Consider the following 12,829-nt stretch of genomic DNA (forward strand, 5'->3'; position numbering starts at 1 on the left):
TACAGGAATGCAGAGGTCACATAGGCTCCTAAGCTGAATATGGGCCCCAGATCACATCAAATCGATGGTGTTTATAGTCAACAGTATTTATACACCTTTCCCATATTTGGGAGCTACTCTCTTTCTTGATCCAGCTTTCTGGCCCTTTTTCCAGCCATGACATCATCTCCCCAGACAATAACTTGGATCCACCTGCATATAAGATTTCAGGGGAAAAAAAAAAAAAAAAAACTAGTATAGTCACAGCCCTTTTGAATAAAACTAAAATATGCCTGCTAGCTATCTACAAAATGGAGACACCCCCCCCCCCAACTCTTCATCTGCACTACTCCAGCCTTTAGGTTCATGATTAGTCAATAACTTGTTTGACTTTATATATTAACTCTCTTTTCAGCCACCAGGTTCCAGATGCTAGCATAATGCCAACCAGACTTCCTTGGACAGACAACCCCACCAATGTGTCCTGGAGCTCCAATTCCCCAGAATCTCGCCCACTAGGGAATGAGAGAGACACACTGGGAGTATGGATCAGCCTGTCAACGCCCATGTTCAGCGGGGAAGCAATTACAGAAGCCAGACCTTCAACCTTCTGTATCCCACAATGACCCTGGGTCCATACTCCCAGAGGGTTAAAGAATAGGAAAGCTATCAGGGGAGGGGGTGGGATACTGAGTTCTGGTGGTGGGAATTGTATGGAGTTGTACTCTTCTTATCCTATGGTTTTGTCAATGTTTCCTTTTTATAAATAACAACAACTGCCGGGATAGCCTGAGGGTGCTCCTTCCTGAGCAAGTGCTCTCTGGGTTGGAGAGAACTTGACTGGAGCCAACCTAGGCTGCTGCATGGAAGAGGGATCAGGAACTCGTGCGGGGCTAGCATCCGCCAGGCTAGTGTTGCAGGAGAGAGACTCTGGGACTCTCTGAGTCGGAAGGCAAACCCAAATGTGTTCAAACAGAAGAGCAGCTGTATATATACTTGCCAAGTAGGGCGAAAACAGGATGTGACCTAAAGAGAGGGTGGAGCGAAAAGAGATTGGTGGAAATCAGGGTGTGTCTAGGAGAGGGGGCGGAGCAAAAAGGGAGTATGAACCAGTGGGGATTAAACCAGTGCCCTGCTGGCAGGGCGGTTCTAGTGGTTATGTAAATAGACCGCAGAGTTAAGCAGGGGGAAGTTGGCATACTGCCCAACAAACAACAACAGCAAAGATAGGCAACAGGGAGTTGGGCGGTAGCACAGCGGGTAAAGCACAGGTGGCGCAAATCCTAAGGATCCGGTTCAAGCCCCCGGCTCCCCATCTGCAGGGGAGTCACTTCACAAAAGGTGAAGTAGGTCTGCAGGTGTCTATCTTTCTCTCCTCCTCTCTGTCTTCCCCTCCTCTCTCCATTTCTCTCTGTCCTATACAACAACGACAACATCAATAACAACAACAATAATAACTACAGCAACAATGAAAAAGAACAAGGGCACCAAAAGGGAAAAAAATAAATAAATTTTAAAAAAAATAAAAGGAAAAAAATATGGTGGTGGTGTGTATTGCATTACACTGTAGGCCATTACAGAGTACATACTGTTTACCACTAACATGAATGCATTTTTTACATCAGTTCCCTCAGTTAATTACTGCTACTACTGCTAATAATAATAACAATGACAATCAAAAACTAAATGTGAACTGTTCATCACAAAACCATTTCAAGAGAAGGAACTTGAGAAGCAGAAAATTTGGTTTGGACCCTGCACCTATGAGGCCCATTATGGATGGTTTTTACTTAGTGCTTCACTGAACCTTGTTCTCTTGACTCATTTTGAAAAATAAAAGCTCTAAACCCTGGGGAGAGTCTGATTTATGATACCCACTCTCCAAACTAGGTGTCAGTTGCCAAGAAGATTTGGTGGAGCTTTGCTTTTTATAATTCTTTTTGTGAAGGCAATAGGATTTAACTCCTCCCTGACCCAAACATACTAAGGAATTAAAATAATGGGTATATAAGGATCCCAGTTTGAGCCCCCAGCTCCCCACCTGCAGGGGAGTCGCTTCACAGGCGGTGAAGCAGGTCTGCAGGTATCTGGCTTTCTCTCCTCCTCTCTGTCTTCCCCTCCTCTCTCCACTTCTCTCTGTCCTATCCAACAATAACGACATCACTAACCACAACAATGTTAAACAACAAGGGCAACAAAAGGGAAAAGAAATAAGTAAATAAATAAATAATGGGTATAAAAAAATAGGGGGTCAGGTGGTAGTGCAGTGGGTTTAGTACATTGTGATGCAAAGTGTAAGGACCAGCGTAAGGATCCCAGTTCAAGCCCCTGGCTCCCCACCTGCAAGGGGAAAAAATATGGTGGTGGTGTATATTGCAAGGGGGTGTCTTCCCCTCTGTGGCTCCTCTCCTCTCTTGATTTCTCTCTTTCCTATTACAACAACAACATCAATGGCAACAGTAACAATAACGACAATAACAAAATGGGAGAAAATGGCCTCCAGGAGCAGTGGATTCGTAAAGCAGGCACCAAGCCCCAGCAATAACCTTGGAGGCAAAAAAAAAAAAAAAAAAATGGGTATGCTACTTCTGGTGACATATGCAAAAGAAAGAAAGAGACAGAAAGAAAGGAAGAAAGAAAGAAAGAAAGAAAGAAAGAAAGAAAGAAAGAAAGAAGAAACACACACACACACACACACCAAGTCCCCTTCCCTCAATCCACTTCCCAGGGGAGGCTTAGTTGTTTCTAGCTGAAGACTCACTGTTGAAGGACTTGCTCTCATCAAATTCCCTCCTGGTTACAATGTGGTTTTGCATTGAAAGTTTTCCATCCACAGAAAATGTGCTAACCAGCAAACAATATTTAGGGTCTGCTTGTACTTTTGTTCCCCGATGCAAGCTAATTAATTGGCATTCATCAGCCTGGAGAATCTCATTGTATCTACATGTGCACATGCTGAAGTTTCAGAATTTATGCAACTAAAGGCCATATTCCAGAACAAGTTCTCTGCTATAAGCTGTACTCCCACAAGAGGTGTGACTTGTCCTGGTAGCCAGATTGTCATTTATTTAGCCATACTCACCAAATTGCTTCTCATTCAAAATGTATTCAATTTGGTACATTTTGGTAGGAGTTATAGCATAAAGGTTTTGCAAAAAGACTCTCATGCCTAAGGCTCCAAAGTTCCACACCACCTTAAGCCAGAGCTGAGCAGTGATGGGGGTGGGGGTGGGGGGCCGGGGAACACAACTCTTTTTAAGGGACCAAGGACAGGAGGTGGCACAGTGCCTGGAATGCTGGACTTTCAAACATGAGGTCCTGAGTTTAATCCCCAGTATCACAGGGATGCTCTGGTTCGCTCCCTCCCTCTCCCTTTCCCTCTCCCTCTCCCTTTCATAAATAAATCTGTTTTTAAATTCTAGCACGGGAAAGATATCATAGTGATCATACAAAAAGATGCCTGAGACTCCAAAGTCCCAAATTCAATCTCCTGCACTAACATAAATCAGAGATACATAGTGTTCTGGACTCTTTATCTCTGTATATTGCTCATTAAAATAAAACAACTAAAGAAATTCTGTTGTCTTTGGGGGGAAATCCTTTTTTAAAAAAAAAATGGAGGGGGCATGTGGTGGCACATCTGTTTGAGCGCGAGCGCACATGTTACAATGCTCAAGAACCTGGCTTAGAGCCCCCGGTCCCCACCTGCAGGAGGAAAGTTTCACAAGTGGTGAAGCAGGGCTGTAGGTGTCTCTCTGTCTCTCTCCCTATCACCCCCTTTTCTTTTGACTTCTGGTTGTCTCTATCCAATAAAAAAATATTTAATTTATTATTTTTTTTTTTTTTACAAAATGGCATGACGGGGCTAAATAGATAACTCACTGGGTAATATCATGTCCTGCCATGTGTACAGTCCAGATTTGAACCCAGGCACTACATGGGAAGGTGTTATGACACTAGGAGAGGCTCTAGTGCTACGGTAGCTCTCCTTTCTCTGTCTCTGTAACAGAATGATGGAGAAGGAGGAGAAGGAGGAGAGGTAAGAGGAAGGGGAGGAGGGAGAAAAGCAAAGGAGAGGGGAAGGAGAGGGGAAAGAGAAGGGGAAAGGGAGGAGGGGAAAGGGGAAGAGGAATGTGTACATATATGAATGCACATGTACACACACACACACACACACACACACACACACGTGTACACCAACATAAGCTCAAAAATATACCCTTTTCCCCCCAGTATAGTAGTTCACAAGCTTTCAAACCATGAGGAAGGATCAGATGTGACTATTTTTTCTTTTTCTGCTTTTTTAAAAATATATATATATTTTTATTTGTTTTATTTGAATGAGAAAGAGTAGATACAGAGGGAAAGAGAGAGAGACCAGATCACTGCTCAGTTCTGGCTTATAGTGGTGCTGGAGATTAAACCTGGGACCTCAGAGCCTCAGGCTTGAAAAGTTTTTACAAAACCATTATGCTGTCTCCCCAGCCCACTTTTTTTTTAAATTTTTAAATTTAATTATTATTGGATAGACACAGAAAGAAGTTGAAAGGGAGGGCGAGATAGAGAGGGAGAGAGACATCTGCAGCCCTGCTTCACCACTCATGAAGCTTTTTCCCTGGTGGGGACCAGGGACTTGAACCCGGATCCTCATGCACTATGATGTGAGCACTGAACCAGGTGCACCACTGCCTGGGCCCTCTGCTTTAAAAAAAAAAAAAAAATTGTTTTTTATTATGTATGAGAGAGTTTCACATGAAAGATACAGGAGAGAGAGAGAGAGAGAGAGAGAGAGAGAAGCATGTTAGAGCACCAGTTTGATACATGCTGTACCAGGGGACTGATTTTTTTTAACCAGAGTACTGCTCAGCTTTGGTTTATGGGGGTGCATCAGATTGAACCTGGGATTTCAAAGCCTCAGGCATGATAGTCTCTTCGTATAATTATGCTACATACCCCACCAATTGATTTTTCCTTATTCTCCTATCCTTTTCTTTTTAAGAGGTTCATGAGTTAGAGATAGAGAGTATAAAAAATGGTTGTTGTTTAATTAACTAGTTTGAATCTGGCAGCTTTCCCTTTACAGCTGAAATCATTTATAATGTAATTACAATATGATCTTGGTGGGGGACGTTTGATGCAAATTATAATTCCAGCATACAACTCAATTAGCCATGAAAGAAGGAGAAAGGGGGTCTGGGCATAATGCAGCAGGTTAAGTGCACATGGCGCAAAGCATAAGAATCCTTGTTCACTCCCCACCCGCAGGGGGGTCGCTTCCCAAGCGGTGAAGCAGGTCTGAAGGTGTCTTTTTTTCTCTCCTCCCTCTGTCTTCCCCTCCTCTCTTGATTTCTCTCTGTCTATCCAATAACAGTAACAACAACAAGGGCAACAAAATGGGAAAAATGGCCTCCAGGAGCAGTGGATTTGTAGTGTTGGCACTGAGCTCCAGAGATAATCCTGGAGGCAAAAGAGAGAGAGAGAGAGAGAAGGAAGAGAGGAAGGAAAGAAAAGCAAAGAAGGAGAAAGGGGTACGAATCACTGTGCTGCTGGTCCAGAAGACTAACGTTTCTTCACACTCACCCCTTTTCCATCCAAATCAGGGCATTAAAATATTTTCAAATTGTTGCACATTTACAGTTCAATGGTATTAGAAATCACCTTTGTCCTTTATCTCTTGGACACCAGGGGGCAGAATCTTAACTCTCCCTCCATTTAGGACAAAATTTTATTCCCCCTTCCTCAACAGTTTTTCTCCTCTGGAGTTGCTTCAGTTCAGCACCCTAAAAACAAAACCAAAAAGACCTTAAGAGCTGGCAAAGTAGCTGACTTGGATAATGTGTTGTTTGGTCATGCATGCGATCCACATTCCAGCCCTGCCCCCCACCTCCCTGCTATGATCTCTCCCTCTCCCTCTCCCTCTCCCTCTCCCTCTCCCTCTCCCTCTCCCTCTCCCTCTCCCTCTCCCTCTCCCTCTCCCTCTCCCTCTCCCTCTCCCTCTCCCTCTCCCTCTCCCTCTCCCTCTCCCTCTCCCTCTCCCTCTTCTCTCCCTCTCCCTCTTTCTCCCTCTCTCTCTCATCTCTATTAAACAAACAAAATCATATGAACAATTCATATTTGCTCTTGCTGGTTGCAAAACATCTACCAGAGACAGAAAGTAATGATTACTCAGAATATTATCACCCTTTATCCTTCAGTGTCCTGAAAGCATTGTCCTATTTATTTATTATTGGATAGAGACAGAGAGAAATTGAGAGAAGAGGGGGAAATAGAGAGGGAGAAAAAAGAAACCTGCAGGCCTGCTTCACCACTTGAAAAAACTTTCCCCCTGCAGGTGGGAACCAGGGACTTGAACTTGGGTCCTTATACACTGTAATGTGAGCACTTAACCAGGTAGGCCACCACCTGGCCCAGAAACAATTGTCCTTATGAATAATCTTTTTTTTTTTTTTGCCTCCCAGGTTATCACTGGGGCTTGGGGCCTGCACTACCAATCCAATCCACTGCTCTTGGGGGCTATTTTTTTCCCCCTTTTTGTTGCCCTTGTTGTTTTATCGTTGTGGTTATTATTATTGTTGTTATTGATGTTGTTGTTGTTGGATAGGACAGAGAGAAACGAAGAGAGGAGGGGAAGACAGAGAGGGGGAGAGAAAGATAGACAGACACCTACAGACCTGCTTCACCGCCTGTGAAGCAACCCCCTTGCTGGTGGGGAGCCGGGGGCTTGAACCGGGATCTTTACACCAGTCCTTGTGCTGGTCCTTGCAGTTTGCGTCAAGTACACTTAACTCGCTGTGCTACGTGAATAATCTTTGTGAGTAATCAACTCCTACCTTTTTTTCCTCTGCAGCTAACTTGTTTTTAGGCTAAAAATGATATAAAATCCTTTTCTTTTCTAGTCTTTAGAGCTTTGAAGTGAGATAATAGAAGTGGACTCAGCTTCAAAGGGGGGAGGAGAAAACTGTAATTGCAAAGTAGAATATGACCCCTAGAAGATAACTAGACAAAGCCATGTGCCCAATAAGTAATGGATAAATGCTCAACAATGATGGCAGGAACACATTAGCATATAAACATAATTCTTGATGACTGTGAATCTATGTCGTCTTTATTTTATTTCAGAGAGAGAGAGAACAGGCAGAGACCAGAGCACTGCTCAGCTCTGGTTTATGGTGGGGCTGGGGATTGAACCTGAGACCTCAGAGACTCAGGCATTGAAGTCTTTTTGCATAACCATGTCTTATTCTCTCTAACCCCATGAAAGTAGCTTATTTTATTTTATTTTATTTTATTTATTCATGAGGAAGATAGGAGGAGAGAAAAAGAACCAGACATTGCTCTGATACATGTGCTGCCAGGGATTGTACTCGGGATTATCATGCTTGACAGTCTAATGCTTCATCCACTGTGTCACCTCCTGGACCACTGAATGTAGCTCCTTTTTTCTTTATTTTTTTTAGGCATTTATTTATTTATTTATTTATTTATTTATGTATTTATTTATTTTCCCCTTTGTTGCCCTTGTTGTTTAACATTGTTGTGGTTATTGATGTCATTGTTGTTGGAGTTCCTTTTTTCTTATGACTTCTCTGTTCATCTGCTGAAATTGACCGTAACTAAGTTTTACCCTGTATCTATTACGAATGGTGTTACAATTAACAAGGCTGTACATTGATCTCTTTGGATGTGTTCTTGTGTTCTTTGCATAGAAGAATCTCTAGGAGAGAAATTGCTGGATCATATGGTAGGTCTATCTTTACTATTTTAAGAAATCTTCAGACTGTTTTGAACAGGAGTTACACCCATCTACATTCTCACCAACAATGTAAGAGGGTTCCTTACCCACCCCCAACCACCACCTGTTTCCGTCTTTATTTTGATTGATTTATCTTTTCATATATAATATTCTGACAAGTGGAAAGTGTATTCCATTGTTTAGATTTGCACTTTTCTGACAATAAATGACCTGGAGCCTTTTTTCGTATGTCTATTGGTTAGCTGAATATCATCTGATGAAGGGTTTGTTTCACTTTTCTCTTTCTTTTCTTTTTTTTTTTTTTTTAATTTTCCATTTTATTTATTTATGAGAAACATAGGAGGAGAGAGAAGGAACTAAGCATCACCCTAGTACATGTGCTGCCTGGGATTGAACTCAGGACCTCATGCTTAAGAGCCTGATGCTTTATCCACTACACCATTTCCCGGACCACTCTGTCTTTCTTTCTTTTTTGGTTGTTTGTTTTCCTTTTTTTTTTTGTTTTTACCAGAGCATTGCTCAGTTTTGGCTGATAATGGTGCTGGAGCTTTAGAGCCTCAGGCATGAAAGTTTTTTGCAGAACTGATATGCTATCTTTCTGACCCTTTCCTCATTTTTAATAATGGAGTTGTTTTTGTGATGCTGACTTTTGTGAGCTCTTTCTTTCTTCTTTCTTTCTTTCTTTCTTTTTTTTTTTTTTACCAGAGGATTGCTCAACTCAGGCTTATGGTGGTCTCCCTTATGGGGGACTTTGGAGCCCCAGGCGTAAGAGTCTCTTTTACATAACCATTATGTTATCTATCCCTGCCCATGAGCTCTTTATATCCTTTGGTTATTAGCCCTTTGTCTGACATATGTTGTGTAAAAATCTTGAACTCAGAAGGGTGTCTTTTTGTTTTGATGATAGTTTATTGTTCTGTGCAGACTTTTAGTTTGATATATGCTCATTAGTATGATTTTTTTTTTTTGCCTTTATTTTCCTTGCTGTTGGATTCAAGACTCATAGACATTTCTGGAAGTAGACACTGTATAGTGTTCTGCCAAGGTTTCCTATGTGTTTTATGGTGGTTTCTGGTTTAACATCCAAATCTTTGCTCCACTGGGAGTCAGCTTCTACACAGTGAGAGGTAGTGGTCATTTTTCATTTTTCTGATGTCTCAAACCAGTTTTTCCAAAACCATTTATTGAAAAGACTTTTGTTTCAATTTATTATTCTGGACCCTCTTGTGATAAGTAATTACCTACATGGTTGAGGACTTATCTCTGGGCTCTCTATTCTCTCTCTCTTTTTTTTTTTGTCTCCAGGGTCATTCCTGGGGCTCAGTGTCCTGGAGGCCTTTTTTTTTTTTCAATTTTTTGGATAGGACAGAGAGAAATTGAGAGGGGAAGGAGATAAGAGAGAGGGAGAGTGACAGAGAAACACCAGCAGACTTGCTTCACAGCTTGTGAAGTGATTCCCTGGCAAGCGGGGAGCAGGGGCTCGAACTGAGATCTTTGCACATCTTTTTTTTTTTTTTTTTTTTTAAATCCAGAGAACTACTCAGCTCTGGCTTATGGTGTTGCAGGGGACTGAACCTAGTACTCTGGAGCCTCAGGCAGGAAAGTCTCTTTGCATAACTATTATGCTATTTACCCTCTGCCCGCACATGTCTTTATACTTCCTACTAAGTGAGCTTAACCCAGTGAGCAGCCACCCAGTTCCTGGGCTCTCATTTATTTATTTATTTATTTTCCCTTTCATTGCCCTTGTTGTTTTTATTGTTGTAGTTATTATTGTTGTTGTTATTGATATTGTCATTGTTAGGACAGAGAGAAATAGAGAGAGGAGGGGAAGACAGAGAGGGGGAGAGAAAGATAGACACCAGCAGACTTGTTTCACGGCTTGTGAAGCGAGTCCCCTGCAGGTGGGGAGCCAGGGGCTCGAACCAGGATCCTTACGCAGGTCCTTGAGCTTTGCGTCATTTGCAATTAACCTGCAGCACTACTGCCCAACTCCCTTGGGCCTCTCAATTCTATGACATAATCCTGTATTATTATTTTGTCTCTGTCAGGGTTTCTCTGCTGTGGGTTGACTTTCTCAGATAGAAATGGAGACTTAGGGAATCTGCTGTGCAACTCAGGCATCCAAGTTTGACATCCTCGAGGAAACACGAAAGACATGTCTCTGATATCTGATTACTGTAAAAAATGGCGACTAATCCCTAGCACTGCAAAAACGGTATCATCTGTTTTCCATCTGCACCATGCCTAGGCCTCGCGTGAGCTTAATGTGCAGCTTGGCGATACGAGAATCCGGCATGAAGCCCAGCCAGTCTATCTTGGCGTTACTCTCGATCGCACCCTGTCATTTCACAAACATCTCATAAAAACTGCAGCAAAGGTGGGCGCGAGGAATCACATCACTGCAAGACTGGCCAGCTCCTCATGGGGCGTGGGCGCTTCCACACTACGATCATCATCTCTGGCATTATGCTATTCCACTGCAGAATACTGTGCCCCAGTATGGTTCCGTAGCCCCCAAGTCCACTTGGTCGATTCCAAATTATATTCCTCCATGAGGATAATTTCTGGAACCATCCGTTCCACCCCGGTTCCATGGCTGCCAGTTCTTAGCAACATCGCCCCGCCAGATATTCGTCGGGATGCGGCATCATCTAAGTTCATTTCCCACGTCTACGCTCGACCGGACCTGCCAATATACGCGGATATCTTCGCCCACCCTGTCCAACGCTTGACGTCTCGCCACCCAATCTGGTCCCCTACGCCTACACTGAACTTCTCTGTTCCAGACTCCTGGAAACAGAGTTGGCAGTCAGCTGAGGTAAAGAACAAACACCTCATCGCAGACCCCTGCAAGCGTCAACCCAGCTTTGACCTAGCACGTTATGATTGGGCCCTCCTCAATCGCTATCGAACAGGCCATGGCCGGTGCGCCGCTATGTTCCATCGCTGGGGAGCCAGAGACGACCCGAACTGCCCCTGCGGCTACAGACAGACTATGACCCACATAGTCAATGACTGCCACCTCTCCAGATTCAAAGGAGGTCTTGAAACTTTACATCAGGCTCAACCTGACTGTTGACTGGCTGTTGAAGAAAGGCAAATGCTAGAAGAAGAAGAAGGGAATGGGGGGGACACCACAGTACCAAAGTTCTCTCCAGAACTATGAGGGCAGGAGCTAACACCTGGGTCACACACACAGCAAAGCAGGCATGTTCCCAGGTGCTCTATCAAACATTTGAACTGGCTGGGAGAGATGTTCAGAGGTAGAGCACATATTTTTTTCTACCAAAGCACTAATCAGCTCTGGTTTTTGGTGGTGCAGGGGATTGAACCTGGGACTATGGAGCCTCGGGCACGACAGTCTCTTTGGGTAACCATTAAGCTATCTCCCCTCCCCCCCCAAAAAAAAAAAAGAGATAATTTAAGATTGATTTTCTTGGATTTCTTTTTCTTTTTTTTTTATATTTATTTATTTTCCCTTTTGTTGCCCTTGTTTTTATTGTTGTAGTTATTATTGTTGTTGTTATTGATGTCATCGTTGTTGGATAGAACAGAGAGAAATGGAAAGAGAAGGGGAAGACAGAAGGGGGGAGAAGGAGAGACACTTGCAGACCTGTTTCACTGCCTGTGAATCGATTCCCCTGCAGGTGGGGATCCAGGGGCTGGAACCTGGGTCCTTGTGCGCTGTAACATGTGCACTTAACCAGGTGTGCCACCACCCGGCCCCAACTTTTTTCTTTCTTTCTTTCTTTCTTTTATTTCATTTTACTTCTATTTACTTTGTTTTTATTTATTGGATGGAGACAACCAAGGGAGAGAGGCAAACAGATACCTGTAGCCCTGCTTCACCACTCAGGAAGCTTTCCCCCTACAGATGGGAATTGGGGACTCGAACCTGGATCCTTGTGCACTGTAACATCTGCGCTCAACCAGGTGTGCTACCATCTGGCCCCTCCTTCTTTCCTCTCATTATTTCAGCTCCACTGAGCATTTATTAAAACAAAAAATAAGAACTGAACATCTGTTGTGTATCAGATATATACTCTCTCTTCATCTCTGTCTCTATCTAAAGAAATGTGTTTTTGTTTGTTTTATAAACTTTTAACAAGAGCAGGGAGAAAGTAAAAACCTCCTAGCATCATATTCTCTCTCTCTCTCTCTCTGACTGACTGACATTGGCTATGAACCATAAAGGTGAAGTGAATTTACTTGCTTGATCTCACTTCTGACAAGTCATGCTAATGATAATAGTAAAATTGTTTTACCGTTTTACCATTGACTTCATAAACTTTTTTTTTGCCCTTTTTTTTTTTTTATTGTTGTAGCTATTATTGATGTCGTTGTTGCTGGATAGGACAGAGAGAAATGAAGAGAGGAGGGGAAGACAGAAAAAGGGAGAGAAAGATAAACACCTGCAGACCTGCTTCACCACCTGTGAAGTGACTCCCCTGCAGGTAAGGAGCAGGGGGCTTGAACCAGGATCCTTATGCCGGTCCTTGCGCTTTGCACCACATGCGCTTAACCCACTGTGCTACTGCCCAACTCCCATAAACTTTTTTTTTTAATATTTTATTTATTTATTTTTGAGATAGATTCAGAGAAAGAGAGAGAGAGAGCCAGAGAGTGAGAAATACAAAAGCACTGCTCAGCTCTGGCTTATTGTGGTGCAAGGGATTGAACCTGGGACTTAGGAGCCTCAGGCATGAGAGTCTATTTGCATAACCATTATGCTATCTCCCCTGGCCAACTTCATAAACTTTTGACTGTTATGTCAAGATTCTATTTTTTTTTGCAGGTATGTAAATTATCTTCATTTCAGCTCCTTCTCCTCATCTTTCTCTCCAGCTGTGTCCTTATGAGCAAGCCAATATGTAACCAAACTTTGGTAAAGTTCAGCAGAGAAGGCTTCCTATAACTAGGAGGTAGATCACTTTGGTACTGTGTTTAACGTTACAAACTTTCACAGCTAACCTGTGAACCTGACCCTGCTTTTTATTACTGATATATGTGTGTGTGAACTTGGGCAAGTTACATAACTTCTTAAAAAAAAAGTTTTGTTTATTTTTAAAATTAAAAAAAATTATTTATTTATTC

At 42.8% G+C, this 12,829-nt stretch overlaps 1 long non-coding RNA gene across 1 annotated transcript in view; it reads left to right on the top strand.

Annotated features, from left to right (window-relative positions):
* Positions 1 to 12,520, top strand: part of LOC132540167 (uncharacterized) — a 20,008-nt gene extending 7,488 nt beyond the window's left edge. The window contains exon 3 of the long non-coding RNA XR_009551397.1: positions 12,061 to 12,520. This is a non-coding gene — a long non-coding RNA (uncharacterized LOC132540167). The remainder of the gene's footprint in view (positions 1 to 12,060) is intronic.
* Positions 12,521 to 12,829: the final 309 nt, after the last annotated feature.

Source organism: Erinaceus europaeus, chromosome 9 (genome assembly GCF_950295315.1).
Source record: "Erinaceus europaeus chromosome 9, mEriEur2.1, whole genome shotgun sequence".
Lineage (NCBI taxonomy): Eukaryota > Metazoa > Chordata > Mammalia > Eulipotyphla > Erinaceidae > Erinaceus > Erinaceus europaeus.